This window comes from Acomys russatus, chromosome 21, assembly GCF_903995435.1.
Source record: "Acomys russatus chromosome 21, mAcoRus1.1, whole genome shotgun sequence".
NCBI lineage: Eukaryota > Metazoa > Chordata > Mammalia > Rodentia > Muridae > Acomys > Acomys russatus.
The window spans coordinates 47730856-47751965 of NC_067157.1; positions in this window are offsets into that span (position 1 = coordinate 47730856).

The window sequence follows — 21110 nt, forward strand, 5'->3', positions numbered from 1 at the left end:
TTCCTATACCTACCCACTCCTCCCTCCTCCCCTCTTCTCTCCTCTCTTTCCTTCCTTCCCTCCCTCCCTCTTTTCTTCTTTCTCTTCTTCTTTCAATTAAGGTCACATTCCTCCTCTCAGTAGAGGCATTTGCAGTAGAGCTGAGATCTTCTTTTCCTCTGTAGGACTGAGACTGACAGGCCTGGCCCTATCTCTAGTCTTCCCCTAAGCATCAGCTACTTTCTGTAAAAAACACTGACTGTGCAAAAGAAAATATGCCCCTTGCCACTCCCACCTCCTCTGACATCTGGAGTGGCATGTTCTGCACCCAGGTACCCCACCCTCTACCCTGGGTTATATCTGGCACCTCCTGGATTTCACAGTCTTTGCCTCTCTTGTGGTTCTTTATCCACCCAGTTACTCCTGGGTGACCTATGTTCAATCAGCTCCAGCCCTGTCATGGCTTATACGCCTTTCATGGTTATGTTGTTTGACTCCATGATTCCAAGATCTTGCTTGCTTTACCCTCAATTAGCTTTAAAGGCCTGGGGCACGTCGGCAACCTCTTCCGTGTCTATGTTTTCAATTTTAAAACTAATGAACATTTCATATAAGAAAACTAAAAAAAATCAATTACAGATAATTAGTTTTCATTTTAATGTACCATAAATAGAAATACTCTACTTAACATGGCCTGACAGAATGGTATCTTTGTGAACACAATGTTTAATCAAATAAATTGAGTTAGACGGATCAACTGCAATCTGTTTGCTTCCAAACCCTGGTCTTGAGAAGTTGTCTAACTAGTTACTCAGGGTGTGCCAGTGCAGTTTCTTTAGAGAGTGATTGGCCCCACTGTGAAGCTTAAGTGTCAGGGAGGGTAATAGGATCTTTTTCTTTTTTTTTTTTTTTCCTTTTTTTTTTTTTATTAATTTATTCTTGTTACATCTCAATGTTTATCCCATCCCTTGTATCCTCCCATTCCTCCCCCCCCCCCTTTTCCCATTATTCCCCTCCCCTATGACTGTTCCTGAGGGGGATTATGTCCCCCTATATATTCTCATAGGGTATCAAGTCTCTTCTTGGCTACTTGCTGTCCTTCCTCTGAGTGCCACCAGGTCTCCCCCTCCAGGGGACATGGTCAAATGTGAGGCACCAGAGTACGTGAGGATCTTAAGAGATAACTACCCATTGTGTGGTCCTGCAAAAACAGGTGTGTAATACCTCAAAAACCATGAATGGCCAGAATCTCAGCTTTCAATCCATCCCACTTGTAGATTTAAAGGTTCCTCGGGTAATTCACCTATCTATGAAAACTTGAGAAGTGATATGGTTTTGGATTCTGTGTGAGTTTTTGTTTCTTTGTTTGTTTGGTATTGATTTGAAAATGACCAGCTGATTTAAGACTTCAGAAGCACCAACCTGACCGATTTGTTATAGTTCTCTGAACTTCACAGATGAGAACATCAAATAGTCATCACCTTTCAAAGTCTAGTGGAACTTTGAGTTCACAGGATGAAAACAAATGGACCTGGAAGATGTGTGTGTGTGTGTGTGTGTGTGTGTGTGTGTGTGTGTGTGTGTGTGTGTGTGTGTAACAATGTAACAATGTTGGTGTGTGTTTGTATGTGTGTGTGTAACAAATGCTGGTGTGTGTTATGTGCATGTGTGCATATGTTGGTATGTGTTTGCATGTGTGTGTGTGTATGTGCGCATGCTTTCTTTTTCTTTTTAAAGTCAATGTTTCTATAATCCTTGCAGAGTGTAAAATTGGGAGGGACTAACTGTTTTGTGACTTTCTTGTCACCATGACAAGACAAGTAAATTCTTTGAAGAGCCAAAACTCTTCAAAGTTTGGCTCATGGTTCATAGGATACAGTCCATCGTGATGGGGGAAGGAATGGCAGTTGAGGCAGTTCTATTCTTGGCATTTTGAGCATACAGTGTAGCTAGCTTAGGACTTATTGTGCTATAAAGCAGAGAGCTTAGGCAGGCAGACAGGCAGGCAGGCAATAGCACACAAATGTCCACTACCTCTTTGTGTAGGTCATGATATTTGGACCCAACATTTCCACAGCTTCCCAGGAACACCATTAAGTGGGGACAAACATTCTTAAAACACATTTCACACCCAAACCATGGCATCAGCTTAGAATGTACGCACTCCTGAACCCTGAATTCTGAAAACCAGATAATGTTTTGAAACAGAAAATACATCATGTATCAGACTTTTTTTGCAGAGGGATATTTGCAGAAATCAATAGCATCATATTGTAGATAGAACTGAGTTTGAATAATTCAAATACTAAGAGATAATGTATGAGATACTGTTCCTGTTTCACCAGGCACAAGAAAACATAGACTTTGCTTTCTGTGCATAGAGAGTTACACTGAACAAATACAACCAATGAAAATGACTTGGGGTCTTTGTCAAGCTGTGTGCAGAGAGTAAGGTCAAAGGGAGGCTATTGTATGACACACCAGGTGAACTCTTGGTAAATGCTAATGACATATTAAAGACTCCATCACTGTGATGCTCAATGAATGTTTATTTTTGGATTGAAAATATTTCACATGATTGATTTTTCCCCATTTCACACTTATTTGCTTTTTCTAGAAAAATGATAAGAGGCCTCTGGAATTTATAAAGACAGATATCTCAGATCTCTCTCTCTCTCTCTCTCTCTCTCTCTCTCTCTCTCTCTCTCTCTCTCTCTCTCTCTCTCTCTCTCTCTCTCTCTCTCTCTGTGTGTGTGTGTGTAGGAGAGATAAATCTGTTTTTGTTATGACACCAAGTGTGGGATGGGGAATGGTCTTGTGAGAGAACAGGTGATGTTAATCCACTAGAAGACAAATCACCTCTTGCGGGAGCTTGATTGTTGCCAGCTGAAAAGATCCCGTGAACAGACTCTGGGAGGAGATACTTAAGGGATCAAGAAACAAGCGGTGGGGCCTTTGGAGACTTGGGATAGTTTTGGCTGTTCATCGCTCCACTTAGAAACGCTCCTAGAGAGAACCGCTTAAGGGAAGGCTTTGGGGCTCCAGGCTCCTGTTGAAGTTCTGGGTTCTGGTTACTCCAGGTTCCAGCAGAAGAAATCCTGCAGATTACACCAGGAGAATCGTTCCTCGGAACTGATATCCTTGCGGTTTTATTATTCTGTAATCCTCTTTTCCTATTGTTTCGGTAAGTGAGGTTATAAGGTACCTACACACTGTTAATAGTTCGTAATAAAATATATTGGTTACGAAAACTGAACCAACGTGTGTGTGTGTGTGTGTGTGTGTGTGTGTGTGTGTGTGTGTGTGTGTATTTCCTTCTTCTCAAAGAAACTAAATAACTAAATTTCTCTTATAAGGTTTTAGGTGCAGAAAAATTTCCATAAAGCAAATCACGCCTTGTGTTTATATCTGGGCTAAAAAGGAAAACATGCAAGACAGAAAGATAGAGACTCACATGGTTAGTGGATAGGGGCCAATTCTTAAGTAACTGCTGCTGAGCTCATTGTGAAATGCTGAGGAAGAGGCCTGTGATGGATGGTTTAAAAGAAAATGGTCCCTAGAGGCTCACAGTGAGTGGCACTATTAGGAGGTGTGGCCTTGCTGGAGTAGGAGTGACATTGTTGGAGGAAGTGTGTCAGTGGGGGTAGAATTAGAGGTTTCAGATGCTCTGGCTAGGCTCGGTGTGGCTCACTGTCTCTTCCTGCTGCCCGTGGATGCAGATGTAGCACTCTCAGCTACCTGTCCAGTACCATGTCAGCCTGCGTGCTGTGCCACCTTTCTCCCAAGCATGACAACAAGGGACTGGACCTCTGTACTATAACCCAGCCTCAATGAAATGTTTCCTTACAAGAGTTGCCGTGGTCATGGTGTCTTTTCACATCAATTAAAAACCCTAAGACAAGGTTCTTGTCAGGAAAATAACAGGACTAGGGATTGGCAAGATTATAGCCAGATCTGCTAATTAGGATGGCATCATATGCGCAAAGCAGAAAGATAGATCCAGAATAGATGGTAACAGAGACAACAGGTGAGTGAAATGGCTCTATATTGTCAAATAGGAATTCTACTGAATACCTTTATACTATTATAAGATATTATAAAATAGATATGTAGGGACATAGTGGGGTTTGTTCATTTGCATATGTAGTATAAAACACATATGGATTTATCATAGGTAATGTGACAGATAGTTTCTAATCAATTGGGAATTAAATACAAATAAAGCCAGATCTCTGCCATTAGATAATTGATTTCTTCATGGGGTGGGGGATTCTTAGGAAAGTTTAGGAACCAAAGCTGAAGTGTATTGGGAGGGTAAATGGGTAGCATGGTCAGGCTTTAGGGGGTTAAGAGGTTGTGAAATAGTGCCTAGTCAATGCCGTGTACAGTTCCTGCATGTGGGATTAGCTCTTCAAGCATTCAGGAGTGCCAACAGAGAACAGAGGACCCTGCTGGGGAGAGCCATCAACAAAATTCTCTGCACTGAGAGGCTTGGCAAAGTTAATGACCCTCTATAAAAATGTGCTAACAAATCGATTTTGATTTTACAGTGAGGTTTATGATAGTCCAACACTTTATGGGACCTGTAATCATTTTTTTCTATCATAAATAAATAATTAAAAAGCTTTTCACAGTTTGATGTCAACCTCCTCAAAGATAAGGATGGAAGAAAGGTCATTTTGCTAATAACCGCAAACACTCTGAAGCCTCTCCCGTTACACGTCACTGGGTCTGCTCTTCTTTAGTCTCTGTAATATTTAGAGATCACCGATTCTTACCAATGATAGCTTTGTCGATTGCCTGTGCATGCTTAACGGGCAGGTCACTCACAAAGAAAAAATCATGATCAGATGGAGCTGTTTCAAATGCTAGGCTGAGCCTAAAAATGTATCCAATAACTGGTCCACTTTATATCTTTTGAGCTGTGAGACAGGGATGAAGGCAGAGCTGGTGGCTCTCCCTGGAGATCGATTTCTCTAAGCTTGCCGCTCAGCTCAGTCGATGCGATTATCTCTCCTGTCACACAGAGCAAATGACTGCTGGGTAAAGAAAGATGTTTTAGTTCTTCTGCAGAACTTCAAATAAGTAAGGGAAGTAATCACATCCTCGCCATTTGGGAAATGTTTCCCTCTATTCACTTCAATGGACCAGACATCAAATTACAGAATTGCATCAAACTACTATTTCACTAAAGGTTTCTTAGATTTATCTGCTTTGAGTTTTCCAAGTGTGTAGGAAGACCTAGAAAAGGGGTATTGTATTTTTGTTTGTTTATTTAACGAACTGCAAAAGAAAAGTGGGCTTAAATCCACAGGAAAATATTTTAATATTAAATTTTTCTGACAGAATTATTAATTAGTCTTTCTTTACAAGAGGCACTGTAAAGCTGTAGATACGAGACAAAATGCAGCAGTATTAGTTTTCTATTCCTTATGTCTCCATGATTCTATAGGCAGCTAGTGAGTCAGGGAAGGGGCTTATATACATTTGAAATGACCTCATTCATGGAGTTATCATCAATGGAATGAAGGAGTCCTGAGCAAGCATGTGTTACTCAAAATTCTGTACTTCAGACAACACCAGAAAAGTCTGGGTATTTTGTTGTTGTGGATGGTGGTTTTTTGTTTGTTTGATGTCTTTAAACTCTGAAGCATTAGAGGAAAAAAAAGCACTTTTCTGTAAGCCAAGACGATCTTTAAATAGAACATACCATTTTCCTTTGAGAGCCTTTTTGTTCCCAGAATGTTTTTAGCTGAGCAGTCTCCTGGAAGATCAACACAATATGGATTTTTTTTGAAATTCAAAACATATGTGTGTTTCACACATGTACAAAGATTTTAAAACACCAAAAGCAGAATGATATTTTGAATGGCTCTCTTTTAAGTTTCAGTCAGTTTGTTGCCAAAGAAATTACAATCAAACATAATTACAATTTGTGACACTACAGAAACATAAATTTGTCTTCCTTCAAAAACAAAAAACAAAAAACAAAAACAAAAACAACAGAGGGTGGCCAGTCTGAATCTTGTTACTCCATAGATGTCATCAGTGATGACAGATGCTTCAGCAAGTGACAATTCACTGAGAAGGAGAAAATTTAAGAGGAACAGTATTTAAAATCTTTTTTCTTTTACAAAGTAAATTATCACAGACTATTATGTCCCAGGAATTCATGTCATTTTCTTTTCTTTGGTAGCAATTAGCTGTTTTCTCACTGTAAATGTTCTGCACAATATCATCAGCATCCATAGATCTCTGCCCTGCTGTCTTGGGCTCTCAGGAATTTTGAGAGTGACTATTTTTAGTCATAGAAGAGTTGCATTCAGACACTCATAAGATGAAGTAACACTGGGACTAATTCCTTTTGATTTGGAAAAAATATGTTCAGTGTTCATAGCACTTAATTCTCTCCTGTGGGATCCTGCTGTTAAGGTTGAAGTCTGGCATTTACAGAGAGCCCCTGAGCTCATGTAAGAGCAGGTACTCCTTTTCTCAGTGGGGTTCCCTCTCTGCCTGATCTGAGGACTCCTTCACACCAAATATTCTAAGGAGTGTCACACAGCCCTCAGAGAAATTGCAACCCCAATCCTTTCCTGATGAGAAACCATTCAGCAAGCACCTGTCAATTCCTGGAGATACCCATCGTATGCTAACAAGGTATCTTGGTGTCTTGGCTCTCAACCAATGACCTTTGACCATACCTGGAGTCATTCCCCTACCCATAGTATAATTAATTACTGCTTTCCCCCTCTTATGATAGGGCTGTTTTGTTACCTGTACCCTAGTATCCCTGGCATCCCCAGCCCCATCAAATCAAACACATTCCCCCTCAAAACTCCTCCACTGCCCAGGGGAGTCACTGATTCAGAAAATAAATCTCTGTCTCTGTCTCTGTCTCTGTCTGTCTCTCTCTGTCTTTGTCTCTGTCTCTGTCTCTCTGTCTCTCTGTCTCTCTCTCTCTCTCTCTCTCTCTCTCTCTCTCTCATTCCATTCCTCTTTTAGTCATTTATCCTGGGTAAGGGAGGGCTCCCCTCCTCCCCGAAGGCCACCTTGAGCTTCGGCACCCCCTCCCCCTCTTGGCTGCTAGTCAGGCAATCTTCTGCTCAGCCACCACAAGCTCCTCCTGTTCACAGGTGTGTCATAGTCCGGCAGGCCACGTTGCCATGAGCTCTGTGCTCTCAGGACCTGCATCCCACTGGAACTGCATCTTACTAGACCTGCCTTCTGGTTGGTTTTGGGCTTTCACCCACACCTCTGCCGTTAATACATAGGCAGCTTAACTGGAACACTGAGGTACCATCACAGGCTTTTGGAACAACCGACTTTCCACTGCCATCCAGCACCAGCAATCTCATTTTAAAGAGCTAACTATAACACCCAGTGGAGAACTCATTTTGGGAACCTCACCCTGAGTGCTCAAATCATTCCTGAGAGAAACAAAACCTTTGATCCTAGGGGTTCCTCCATTCCTGTCTGGAAGCAAACATCATCTGGACTGGCTTGCAGGAGAAATGGGCATGGCAGCCCTGAGGTGGTAAACACAGACACAGCCGAGGGGACAGCCAGAGGCCAAACAACACTCTCCTGTCCTAAAGCACCTTTTATATTCATTACTGATGTTTCATGAGTGCAAAGAGCAAAGACCAAGAGTAAGTCAGGCGACCTGAGCTCACACATTGGCCATCCTTAATGTGAACTAGGTAAAGTGGAATTTTTACCTTTTCTGCAGCCTGTCTGTAAGGTCATTGAGATGCACAAAATCTGATTATTAAGATGGCTTACACCCTAACTGTATGTTGCTGATTACTAATACCTCAACTGTTGTTATTTAAAAGCCTGGAACTACACTACACATCTCAGAAATCACTGTTTCAAATAGTGTGACATAATGTGATCCTTGAACACACTCAGGGAATTATAACAGATGGTTTTTCATCTGGAATCAGAGCCTCAGCTACAGTTACAAACTGCCTCTTGGGTCCTAAGCCCGGCATTTAAGGATTTTATAGCTACTAGTAAATGGATTGATTTCAACAGGAGTCCATAGTACAAATGGGAGAGATGGGACTAACGCTTGGGTTTTGAAGTAACCATAACAGTCATGTGAAAAAAAATTATTGACCAGCCAGAAATGAATTTATTGCATTCATCATGTACTTGAGACATTTTCGATTTTTCTGAATGTCTTTTGTCTAGTGAGTTGTAGCATTAAATTTATTCTAAAGAAAGTAGCATTTCTTGATTGCCTCATACCTAAACACCAAACATACATAGAAAAATCATATGGAGCATTTTCCTGAAGAAATTGCTAATTATAACTAGTGGAATATAATATTATTTTTATTGGAGTTCTGTGGTCATTATGCAAAGTACCACAGACTGAGTGAGTGGTTTAAAATATATAAATTTATTCTTTTACAATTTTGGAATCTAGACTCCCAAACCAAGGAGTCACATGGTTGATTCCTTCCAAGAGTCCAAGAGTCATGGGAGTACGGTCTGTGTTGTTCTCCTGGCATGTCTTCACAGTGTCTATTCCCTGTACATGTTTGTATAAAATTTTAAGGACATTCCTATGACTCCATCCAAATTCTCTTTAAATGTCTTCAGATACAGTTACCTTCTGAATCTTTTGAGGTAGGAGGTCAACATCTGAATTTTTGGGGATGTGCAATAGAGGCCATCAATGTGTTCATTGTGTATAAAGCTCTGTTAAAGAGGTTTTGCATAGGTGGACCTGTTAACATTTATTGTGTCACAGTAGACTCCTCAACCAGAAGGAGGCAGAAGTATTGAGTTCAAGGGCAAGTCTCATTGTCATGACATAGCTGTACTACTGAAATTTTTATCTAAAATATTGTTATATGAATAAATACATTTTAAGGATACAGAAAACTCTTCTCCTTTCCTTCTTTTGAGAACATAATGGGTTAGAAATGTAATTAAAATTGGAAACAGTTGGATAGGCTTTTGGAATACATTCCCAGACCCTTTGAAAACTTGGCGGGCGGGGGGGGAACCCCAAGGTATTCTAAAAAGCTAGTTGAACAGAAAGGAAAAGCATAAATTACAAGGGAGGGTGCTAGAATTGCAGGACAGAGGCATAGGCATGTAACAGCTCTGCCAGGAGCACCTGCCAGAAGCTGCCAACTGTCTGATGCTATGGATGTTAAGCACATTGTGTTTTCTCAAGATAGGTGGACTTGTGGCTTAGGCTGGGTGTGATGGGATATGTTTGACTGCTGTAAGAGTGCACAGACCTGCCTTTCACATGAGGTTGCTGCAGCTTTCAGAGTTCCTGAGATTTGAAACAGAATGGCTTCTTAGCTGCTCAGAGCAGAGCCCTTGAATCCACACACCTTGGGGAGTGGACACCTGGAGAGCTGGCTTTCACAATCACATTATTATTCACATATGACTGGTGCATTTTCTCTATAACATATATCATTATCTTTTGAATTCTTCAAGACTTATATACAATGATGATTATTCTCCCCCATGCTAAGTAATAACCAGGCTCAACCCTGCTTAGCATCTGAGACTAGAGGATACTGGGCACAGTCAGGGTGGCATAGCCATAGGCCACAGTAACAATTCACATAGGAGTAGCCAAGTGCATGCTGGAACAATTAAAGGGAATAATGAGTCCTTTGGCTTCATGATTTGAAAATGGCAGAGTCTACCATAGTGCAGAAGATGCAGTGATGATGGATGAGGTGGGATGGCTCACAGCTGTGACAGTGGAAACAGGCAGCACGGTTTGCTCACATCTCAGTAGACTGGGAAGTAGAGTTATTTTCTGGATGCAGGCAAAATAACCTATATATGTAATACAACCTATAGACCCTGAACCTATGTTCTTATGTTTTCTGGACAATCTCTACACTAGAAGGTTCTACAACCTCTGAAAATACCACCACCAGCTGTGAACCAACTCTTTAATCACATGAGCTTATGGAGGATGTTTTACATGGAAACTATAACATATGGTTTGACAGGACTCTCAAAGGCTGTCGTGTCTATTCGCAGTATGCTTGATTTACATCTTTACCATCTATGTGGGACTTGTGTGGTTGTACGTGCTTCCTTTACTAGGATAAGTGTGTTTGCTTCTGTCTGTTTCATGAAGTAGGTGTTTAGCTTCCTCAGGTCTCTTCATGTCTCTGGCTATGACTATCTATATGCTGTTTCTTCATTTATTCCAACAAAAGGAATTGGATTCATTGACCATTGGATTCATCCCACCAGTGTTGACCAGCCTCATGGTCCAGGAAATGAACTATTTGATGGCAATGCCTTACCCTTTGGTTCTCAGTTGTTAATACTTTGTTAAGCAAGTTTTGTCTATGTTGATGTGTCGTTTTCTTCTGTATGCTTTTAAGGATACCTCTCTTTTAGAGAACATTGGCCTTTTCATGAATTGCAACTATTTTTAAGTGCAGTTGTATCTAAGTAGCATTTCTTTTTTCACTGTTCAGTAGAATTCTCTGATACGAGCCAGGCATAGTGGTCTGCGTTTCTGTAGGTTTTGAGTTATTGATTCAATTTATCTTGGAGTCATGTGGCTGGTTATGTATCTATTTCTCTTCAATTTGGCCCATTGTTTTCTTTCTAGGGATGCTGATTACTGGTAACATTTTTAAGACTGGGGCCTAGAAGAAGGTAATGAGGTAATTTGTATCATCATAAGAGAATAGAAGCTGTTTTAACCGACTCCACTGTCTCCTGCATTCCTCACTCACATGTGCTCCTTGGTGCCAGCTACACAGTGTTGATTCTGCAGGCAAGTAGAAGCTAGGGTTACAGTGACTTGTTACCTCAACTGAGATTGTCAAGAAAAACCTAGCAGGCCAAGGAGTCAACTGTTGCAGGGGTGGAGTTCTTGCAGAAAGTCTTCCAGAATGTCCACTGAAATCATGAGAGGGAGTCTCTGCTCTCAAAACTCCAATAAGGTAGAGTCACTAACAGTAAGCAACATTCACTTAGGGAAGACTTGTGTAGTATAAAATGTCGGCCCAGGAGACCAGCCATGCTGGCAGCAGCCAGCACAGCTCTGAGGGTGGAGCTCTCTGACTTACAGCTATGAGAGCAGGATGCTGTACTTTTTGTGTGTAGCTCCCATTGCTGTGGGAGCAGAACACTGCATTTGCAACTTTGTGATTTCATGTTTACCTTGCTGCATTCCTTTAAAGCTTAGTGTGATTAATGTTTTTTCCCCTTTCTTCACAGTGGTGGCGCCATTATATGTAACTAGTACGTAACTATGACTTGCTTTGTCTTGAGTCTCTAGTGAGAATCTGGATTTGGACCCTTAAGCAGGACTGTAATTTATTGGTGATGGAAAGTGAATGACCATGGTTTGCATCTGTGGCAATGGCATGAGTCATGCAGAACAGGGAGAGGATGTTGTGAATTGGATGTGATTTGTCTCCTTATAGTTTATGACCAGTGGGGTGATGCTGAGAAGGGGTGAACCTTTAAGAGGAGGGACCTGACTTTAACTTTATATAACAGGGCATTTTTATCAAGACTTTACCACACTTCTTAAATTAGCATGCACACACACTAGAATAGGAATAATTCATGTATCTTTATGCTACAATGGTTTGTTTCCTGATAACATTCTTAATGAAAACATATACAGGAAAGTTTGCCAGAGAATTAATAATGCTAATCAGAAGAAATATGACTTAAATTTTCCATGATACAAAAAAGTTCCCTCTTACTATGTACCTATTATCTTCATAGCTCATTGACCAATGACAACTCTGTTCATATTTGCTTGGAATAAATAATGTATAACAAACTGAAAGTCATACCTGAATGTTTGCCTACACTCTAATTGGAAAGGACTTGAACTGATTATTTCCAACAGCAAGACATTTCTGTGTGTATTGTACCCAACAGATTTCTAAGTAAGTTTTACTAGCAACAATGTCTTACTCATGAGATTATTTCTTTAAAAGGCACAGAGGCTGAAAGGAAATGAAGATCTCTTTATAAACTGGGAAGATAGGTGGTAATAGAGGAAAAAGTAGGGAACTGAGGCAGAAGTAGGAAAAGTTCTTTAAAAACTGGTCCAAGCTACCAACCCCCAGAAATGGACAAAGAGACACCTTGTTTGTGGTAGTGTTCTTTGATCAGTCATGGGCAGAGTAGATGACAGTCCTTCACTCATCTTAGCTTGGTGCCTGGCTTAGTGACCAAAGATCTCCTATGCCTAGGACACATAAAAATCAAATCCAGGCAGCACAATTTGGGAGAAGACAGACAGATAGCGAGACCTGTGAGCCACCATGCCACCTACAGTGCTCAGCACAGGGGGTGGCATAGACACACACTTGCCACCACACCACGCAACATGGATGGAGAATATCACCCAGGGGCCCTCCAGCCACGTGACCAGCCTGAAGTGGTCAGATTGGAGATAAAGAGTAGTGGAGAAACTTGAGCATTACATGTTGAAGTCATTTTTATAGAACCGTGTGTATGTACAATAACCTTATGCCTACAATAACAAAAAGAAATGGGACTGGAGACTGGAGGGAGGAGAGAGGTCGCCTGTGGTGAGTGGCCAGCCCACCACTTGGGGTCATGGTCAGGGCCATCTCAGCCAAAATGCTGCTGAAAGGTATGAGCTCTTGGGTTCTGTACCTCACTGGGACAGCACTGCAGAGTTCACCCTGGTGGATGGGGCATAGGTGAGCAGGCTCTAAGGGTAAGAGCCTGGAAGAGCTGGCCCTACCACCCCTCTGCAATGAAGTGGACTTGGTGAGGTGGGTGGGGTAGAAGAGAGATGCCTTCTGCTCCCTCATCCCTTGCCACCTGAGGCAGTTGGGAGAGCTACACAACTCCCCCACCCCTGTGATAAGAGTGGGTGAGCAGGCCCTGCCTCTCCCTGGCTGTAGCTCTTGGGGGAGCAGGGCCCTGCAACTTTTCTGGGCACCACAGTGGAGCTGGCTCTGGAGTCACGTGTACAAGGGAACTGGCACTGAGGGCATGAGATCAGGAGAGCTGACCCTGCCTTATGAAGATAGCCACATGAGGTGGCCTAGCCAGAGCAGTGCTGGAGAGCTCACCCTGATAGTGTGACTAAGGGGGAGATGAATCACTGACCAGCTCAGGTACCACCCAAGCCCAGGTCCAGGGCTCTGAGCTGGCCCACCCCAAAATTTATATCATCTGCAAATGATTGGGATGCATAAAAGGGCCAGTCCTGCTATTCCAAAGCTGCAGGGTCTCCATGACACCGGGTAACAACAGGATAGCCAGGAGGAGTCCCAGTGAGGATCCACTATTGATGGCATCACAGAAGCCAGATATCTGGAACCAGGACCAGAGTTTCATCTCCCTGTCTCCTCATATCTGGATGCTCTTCCAGAGGACCCAGGTTCAATCCCAAGCACATATATGACAGACAACTATGCAATTACTGTTAAGAGGGATGTGATGTACTGTTCTTTTCCTCAGGCATCCTGTTCACATGGTACACAGGCAAAACTGCAGGCCAAACACCCATACACATAAAACAAAAACACATCAATCTAAAAAAGAGAATAGGGGTTTTAAAAAATAACATGAATATGATTTTTTGTACGGAATAATTACATCTTTATTAATATTAATGTCTACCATGTTATAGGTGTGTTCATATACCTTCATTTGCTTGTTATATTTATGTAACTATGAGTTGACATAAATGTTCTGTTTATTTTCAGATCCCACCCCACACCCAACTCACTTCTGAAGTTATACTGTGACATTCTTTGGTGACTACATTTGAGGTATGTATAATTTTGACAGGAATGAATGGCACGAAAATGTGAATTATCAAGTATTGCCTTTTTATGAGAATTTAACTGACAAGTGTGGCTTCAAAAATTTAGTGTACCTATTCACATTGTTGGCAAAATATAAGGTGCTTAGGAGGAAACTGTGAAAAACATAAATGCCCATTCTTGCTCTAGGCACTGAAATCCAGGTAGTGACTGAAACTCTGCCTCGAAAGTGTCTGTATACAAAACAGACTTCGGTGTGGCAAGCTACTTCTAAAAGTACTGAGTACTGCAGGTCATTGTCTATGGAAAACAACCCATGTTTATCCAGTCCCCCTGCGTGTAAGAGGAGTGTGTTCTAGAACAAAGCTCACTGCCTGGAGGGAATTCCCAGCAGCCTGACTCCCAAGTCCCATTCCTTCACGTCCCAGAATGACTCATTAGTAATTTGGAGCAGTTGAAGAAAATTGACTACAAGAATTGAAATCACCCACCAGAACCATCATCCAAGCCGGTACAGATCCTACTGAAGGATTTGCAGGTGAACACATGCAGAAAGAAGTCTGCATGAACATAGAAGCCTTGATACTCAAATTTCAACGAGAAGCTCTGATCATGGAACTTAAGAGAATGCTGTAATAAGAAGCAACCAGAGATGTAAAAAGGAGACGAAGGACAGTGACAAGAGCTAATATTGTGGCATCACTCTTACATTTCCTCCTTTTAAATGTCCTCAGATGAGGATGAAGACCCACCTCTCCCATCCTAGGATATGGCTTTTTTTCTGAGAATTAAATTGATATTACATAGATTCAGAGGAACACAGCATAAATTGCATTTGATATGGCCCAGGGACACTCATAAGGAAACAAAGACCTGAATAATCAAAGAGACATCTTATGAGGCAGAACTAGAAAAAAAATGGTGAACTGAAAAGAATGAGCCTTGAGAGGTAAGACTCTAAAGAAGTTTGCTCAATAGGCTCTTGGTCACAACTTATTTTGGAAGATGCTGACGCTGCCTTTCCTTCTGGTCCAGAGTGGTACCTTTCACAGGTGAGGTTTAGTTCTTCGTTTTAAGAAGCAGCACCAAGATTATCACTATTGTTCAGTCACCTGTAATTTCAACCGTCGAAGGTCAGGATGACAAAAGTTAACCCTTTACCCTACAAATTCCACCAGAATCCCACCAGTGCTTGTTTCAACATTCAAGCTTTGTCTTAATTTTTTCCATTTATAGCAATCTGTTTTTATTTGTTTAAAAGCTAATATGTTTCCAGCTCATTTTCTTTTCAAAATAATAGTTGGAAATCAGCATATGAACAGTGTAGCAGGCCAGAATGGTATAAAGTTTTGGAGTTTATCTAAGCTTTGTTACAATGCAATACGTTGGCTTTCACAACACAAAACTTGTCATAAGCAACTCATAGGCCAGTGTGCCTGCCACACTTCATTTAAGAAGCTCACAGGCTGGCTTATGAGTCTGTGCTTTAGACACAACATCTCTGACTGGTGTTTCGTGTCTTGGACATTATTTTTTTTTCTATTGCAAGAAAGACTGTGTTTTCTTCTATTTTTCATGATGTTTTTATACATTTATATAACGACACAAGCAGCTGTGGTATTGAGTGCAAAGTCAAAGAAATGAAAACAAGGGTTTTTTTTTTCTAAATTAAAATTCTGCATGTTTCAAATTTCATACAGCTTAGGTTTTCTTAACCCAAGCTTAAGAAAATTTGCAGGATATTTCTATATAGTCTTTGGGTCAAATCGAACCCCTAGGATTTTTAAGGTACCTGAAATGAAAGGAGAGAATTATGTTATTATAATGTTACCTCTTGGTATTCTTTGTTCAGAACAAATGAGTCTTTGAACACTGTGCAGACTTGCTGTGGATATGTTACCACACCAGTCCATCGCAGCAGGAGGGTTTTCAAAGACAGGGCGCTGGAGGCTTTATGTTTTCCAGCATCCAGGGACCCATCTCACTCTTATTTCCCTGTAGTTAGCCAGTTGTTCTACTCTCAGACACTAGGGGTGTGCTGTTTCAATTTCCTTAGTGGTGAATAACTTAGAATTAGAAAAACATACAAAGAAGCAAAGAGAGCCATCTGAGAACAAGATGGCTGCCTGTGAGTACAGCCAGGCATCTCAGCAGATTTGAAGACAGTACCTTCTTCTTGTGTAGACTTTATAACAAGGCAATGAGCAAAGCAGAGCAGAGAGTTACATAAAAACGGGTCACAGTGATTATTCTTGAAGTTTTCTTTTTAAAAAGTGCAATTGTGAGACTTACTAAGACAAGCATGCCTTGGTTGGGAGTGTAACGGATGGAGTCTTGAACCCAAGTCAAGCAGAAGTTTATATGGCAAGCTGCTCAGATGTACTAGGAGACATAAATGTTCTTGGGCTCTCAGATAAGCACTAGGGGAACACGGAACATTAGCACACAGGGTTGTTCCTTCAAGGAAAGGAATGCAATATATTTTACTTGCCCAGAAGGCTAGGAGTAGAAGTGCATTCTAGCATGCTGATCTTTGTACTATCTGTTTTGCTGGAACCCACACTGGACCGTCCCTCAGACCCTTATCATAAGCTCACTTTTCTCAGTCAGTCTGTAGAACCCATCTTTATGGGAGGTGTCACGTGTACTTTACAAAGAGTTTTGATGTAGTCACATCCAATAATTATTTAGCTTAGTTTGTTCCTAAAAACGATTTGTGTATGGTTTATTGTGGACACAGGATTGAGTTAATTATCACCAGAAAAGTTTTCATCAAATTGTGCTCTGGTTAAATATGCCTAAAATAAACACTCAGGATCAGACTCCGAATGTTTGAGCCAATACTGGCTATTTAGTTGTGTGGAACTAAACTGGATCCATACTCTCATGGCTTTGGAGGTCACAGAGACCTCCACAGTCAAAGGAAGTGGGCTGTGCTCAACAGCAACGTGTCTAAGTGTTCTCACACACCCTTAACGCCACTTGCGTTCATGAGAAACAGTCATGGCAACAGTGTCCAACACAAAATAGTGACTATGCTAATGTTTAGAATGCATGCCAGGTTCATTTGGGAATTAGAATAAATTCAATACACAGGAGGCTCTTGAGAAGTATTTTGTGAATGAAACATAAATGCAGTCTTTGGAGCAGTGTGCACTGAGAAACCAGAGAGATACTAAGTATAGTTACCATTCACCATAACAATAGCTTACTAGTGTTGGGTATAGTTGCAGTCTGTGTTTCAGTTTTATTAACATGACAGTCAGTATTAAACACACACACACACACACACACACACACACACACACACACGGCTCCAAGGAGAACCCATGTTCAGATTTACTGTTTATGTCATGGACCTGGACTGTTTGCTAACAGATAGCATCCTGCTGCATCAATCTCAAAGGTAATGAAGCCATGCAAAGCGTGTTCTCAGCTGCTCAGCTCTCACCACACGGAATTAAATTATGAGCACATAAAAATCTAACAAGAAGAACTATTTAGTTTTTCCTTAGAAACCAAGCAAACATTTTTAAACATGCATGGAAAAAATTCACATTTTTTTTTTTAAATTCAGTGCTATTAAAACACAATTTGTGCCATGTAGCAGAAATCATGTTTTTTTTTTTTTAAAGAAAATTTCTAGATTTCAATGATTTGTTGTTGGCTGAGTGAAACGGAAACTTTCTTAGGCTCAGTGGGTTTAGCTGAGGCAGTGGCTTCAGAGACATGATCCTAAAGAGCAGTGAGTGAGTACCCCAAAAGAAAAGTAAACAATCAAATTTTTATTGAGAAACAGAGTAGCAGCTTCTTAGAGGAAGGAGGGTCTCAAAAATGAGTTGCCAAGTAAGTTCACACATTGTTGTGATTCAAACATTCAGGGAGGCAGAGGCACGCGGATCTCTGTGAGTTGGAGGCCAGCCTGCTCTTCAAAGAGAGTCCAGGACAGGCAAAGCTACACAGAGAAACCCTGTCTTTGGATGAGGGGTAGGGTAGGGAAAGTGCAGGGCTTTTCATACTCTGGGAAACGGCCAATACCGTGTCTCCTGCAGGTAAATTGGGACTCAATTTGGACTGGATTTAGTTGGTTAGTTTGAACACAGGAGTTGGGGGTGGGCACAGGGTTCTGATTGAACTATGAGTTGGGTGAAAGTGCGTAGGCTCAAGAAAGCCCACTCACTAATGATGTCATACTTGAAGGAGCGACTAGTGGGGGCTACTAAAATGTTCCAAGGGGAGGAAGAACCGGAAAGTAAATAGAAGGACTGGCTGTTAGCCGAGATCTTGGGGAATCGGGGCTTTGGACTTCAGATCCTAAGCCCACTGATTGGGTAGTTTTTGAAAAGCCGGAGTGTTTTTAGGGCTCACTTCTAGTCCCTTCTGGACAGCTAGATGTTCTGATTTCTCCGGACCTGCAACCCAATCTGCCTCCTGCGGGTCTGCCTTGCTCTTAACTCCTTTCAGTTTTATGATAGGAACAGAAGAAATTAAAGTCATCATGTTGTTTACAACTCTACGATCTTAGGGGAAAAAGTGGCACCGAATAGAAAAGAATGGAAGAGAAATGTACAGAAACACAAATACCTGTGCAGTCGAAGAAATTAAGGAGCCAAAATGATATTTCTAAAGACAATAATAAAATTGATAACATTCTAAAAAGTCCTGTCAAGGCAAAAAGAAAACGCAAGCAAGCTACACTGGAGATGTAGTCTATAGACACAAAAGATAATAAATGTCGGGTTAAGGATAGGTAGGGCTGTGAAATGTTTTTCCCCTACTCAAACAATGAGGAAAACTAAATACTCTAAGAAGTACTACTTTGTAGGCCACTAGAGAGCTGAGATGGATAAGCAACCAGTAGAATTAGATTCCCTAAAGTATAAATTCGAACCAATGTGAAATGAGATACATTGATGGCTTCATCATTAACAGAGTGCAGTAGAAAGATGTGGAAAATAGGCGGAGGGAAAAATCATCCACAATTTACTGAACAGGAAACAGGAATTGCGGAGAGACATGTCAGTTTCCATTCCTAAACATATATCCTAGCACAATCCTAAATACAGTCCTCAAATACAAAAGATTTCCTACTTTCAGCAGCACCTTTATACCTGGTACTTTCAGAAAGGGTGAGGACAGAAGGGCAGATGAGAAGAAAGCTCACTGCGGATGCAGGCAGGCAGGCAGAGCCAGGAAAGCACCTGCTAAGGACACACAAAGCCTTGCCTGTCCCCGGGTCCCCTTTCTGGTTTGGATGAAGTAAATACTTCCTGCTCCACAGAGACCTATAGTCCTGTCTGCTGTCACAGAGAAGAAAAGAAACACAAGCTCCCTTCCCCTGGGGAGGCCAGGAGTCTGCACCAATACCAAGCAAATGTCTGCTCATCCTGAGGGAGAAGCAAGCAAATTCTTCCCAAGAGCAATTAGATGTCAAAAGCAGAACTTAGCTGCCACAGGGAGTAGGGATGCAGACACAGAGACACAAAGCCTGCCTGTGAGAGGCCCCACAGAGGGCCTTGCTCCCTCACTGCCAACTATGTGCTCAGAGAGATAGACAGCATGATTTACTGTTGGGTCTAATATGACAGGAAAACAGTTCCATCTGAGTCCCAGGCATACGGGATGATCAAATGTGGAGAGGAACTGGCAACATTGATGATCCTGGTGTCCTGTGTTATCATTCTAAGCTGTAACTTTGATCTAAGTCTGTAACTCCCCAAAGATCAATAAAAATGGAGGCGGGCTCAGCTCCTTATATAATCAAGCCAATCGCACCACCTTTCTTTTGTGGCAATGTCATGACTAAAGTAGACATCACTGTCTTCGGACATACAAATTGGTTACTGTACATCACATCTCACATTCAAATTGTAGGAATTTCTCAACAAGAAACTGTAAGAAAGAATTGAATAGAAATGCTACCTGTAAATAAAATGAAGTAATAACGAAGGCAACACAAATGGAAATTTCCTTCAGCTAGTTTTCATAAGCCATAATTTCCATAAGCCAGGCCCAGTTAAGAGAAATCTCTGGAGACAAGCTAGCAGGAACTATTTCTTTTTAAAAAGTTTGTAAAACCTCATTCTTGTTTAAAGAATAAGGTAAACTGAAGTTCATAAATCGGAGCACCAGGTATAGGTTAAAAAAATGTTACCAGCATTCTAACTATCCATGAGCTCTGAGAGAATTTGATCTTTTAGAGTTTATATGACATTATGTATTTATTCTAATTTCATATGCATAGTTAAAATTTATTGGCATTTATGTTACTTAGAAAAAGTTGTAAGAAATATTCTGAGATTTGCAAATATTACAACTTTTCATAGCATTTATGAAATCTGAATTTATGATTTACTTGCTAGGATTATTCAAGTCCTTACTACTTTGAAATTTATGTTTTCTGAATAGTGGAAAATTATGCACTGTATCAAACATGTGAAAGCAACTTAACTATTTAAAGTAGCCTATTAAAGTTCTGAAATTACCTTTTAAAGGGACTGCAAAACATACTGGACCTAGGAAAAATCAAGGCTTTTATATGATTAAATTCAGTTTTCAGAAAAAAATAGTTATTTACATATTGTATGGTAACATTAATAATGTATTAATATGTACATATATTTTCAATACTACTAGTATTTAGTGAGGTTCTTGTGTGTAAATGTCCCCCTTAGTATTTAAAAAACTACCATTTGCATTATTTCAGGTTGACCTTTCTTTTTCAGGTACATATCTGATAAAAATATCTTTTCTTTAACCTTATTTTGAAATATAGATGTTGTATGCATTGCCATATTGTTATACGTGTTGTTGCTTTGACTTCAATAGTAATTAAAGCTTAGTCATCATCGACTTCTGAGATAATTTCTGTTGTCATGCAATAATTCATTTAAACTCTAGACAACCTGAAAAGCAGTTCGTTCTCTGTATTGAATAGGGAGCTAGACTCTAATAATAAGTGGTTCTGAATGTGTTGTATTGAAAAAAATACAGGACTAGGGCTGGGGAAATAGCTCAGAGGTTAAAGTGTTCGCTACACAGGTCTGGTGCCTTGGATTGGGGTCCCTAGAACCTATGGAAAAAGGCAGACCCAGTCTTGCAAGCATCTGTGGTTCTAGCATGTGTCTGCAGAGGAATGGTGCTGGGTGGGGGAGTGTAGGAAGCTTATGCTTCAGTGAAGAGACTGTCTCAGACAAGGAGAAAGGATGAGGAACGTCTGTCCTCTGACCTCCGCATGTGTGTGGTGGCATGTGCATGTCTGGACTCACACACATAAACAAATATGCACACATTCACACAAAGACACCTACAGAAGCAACAGACTAACTTTTGGGTGCTGTGTAGAACATAGTA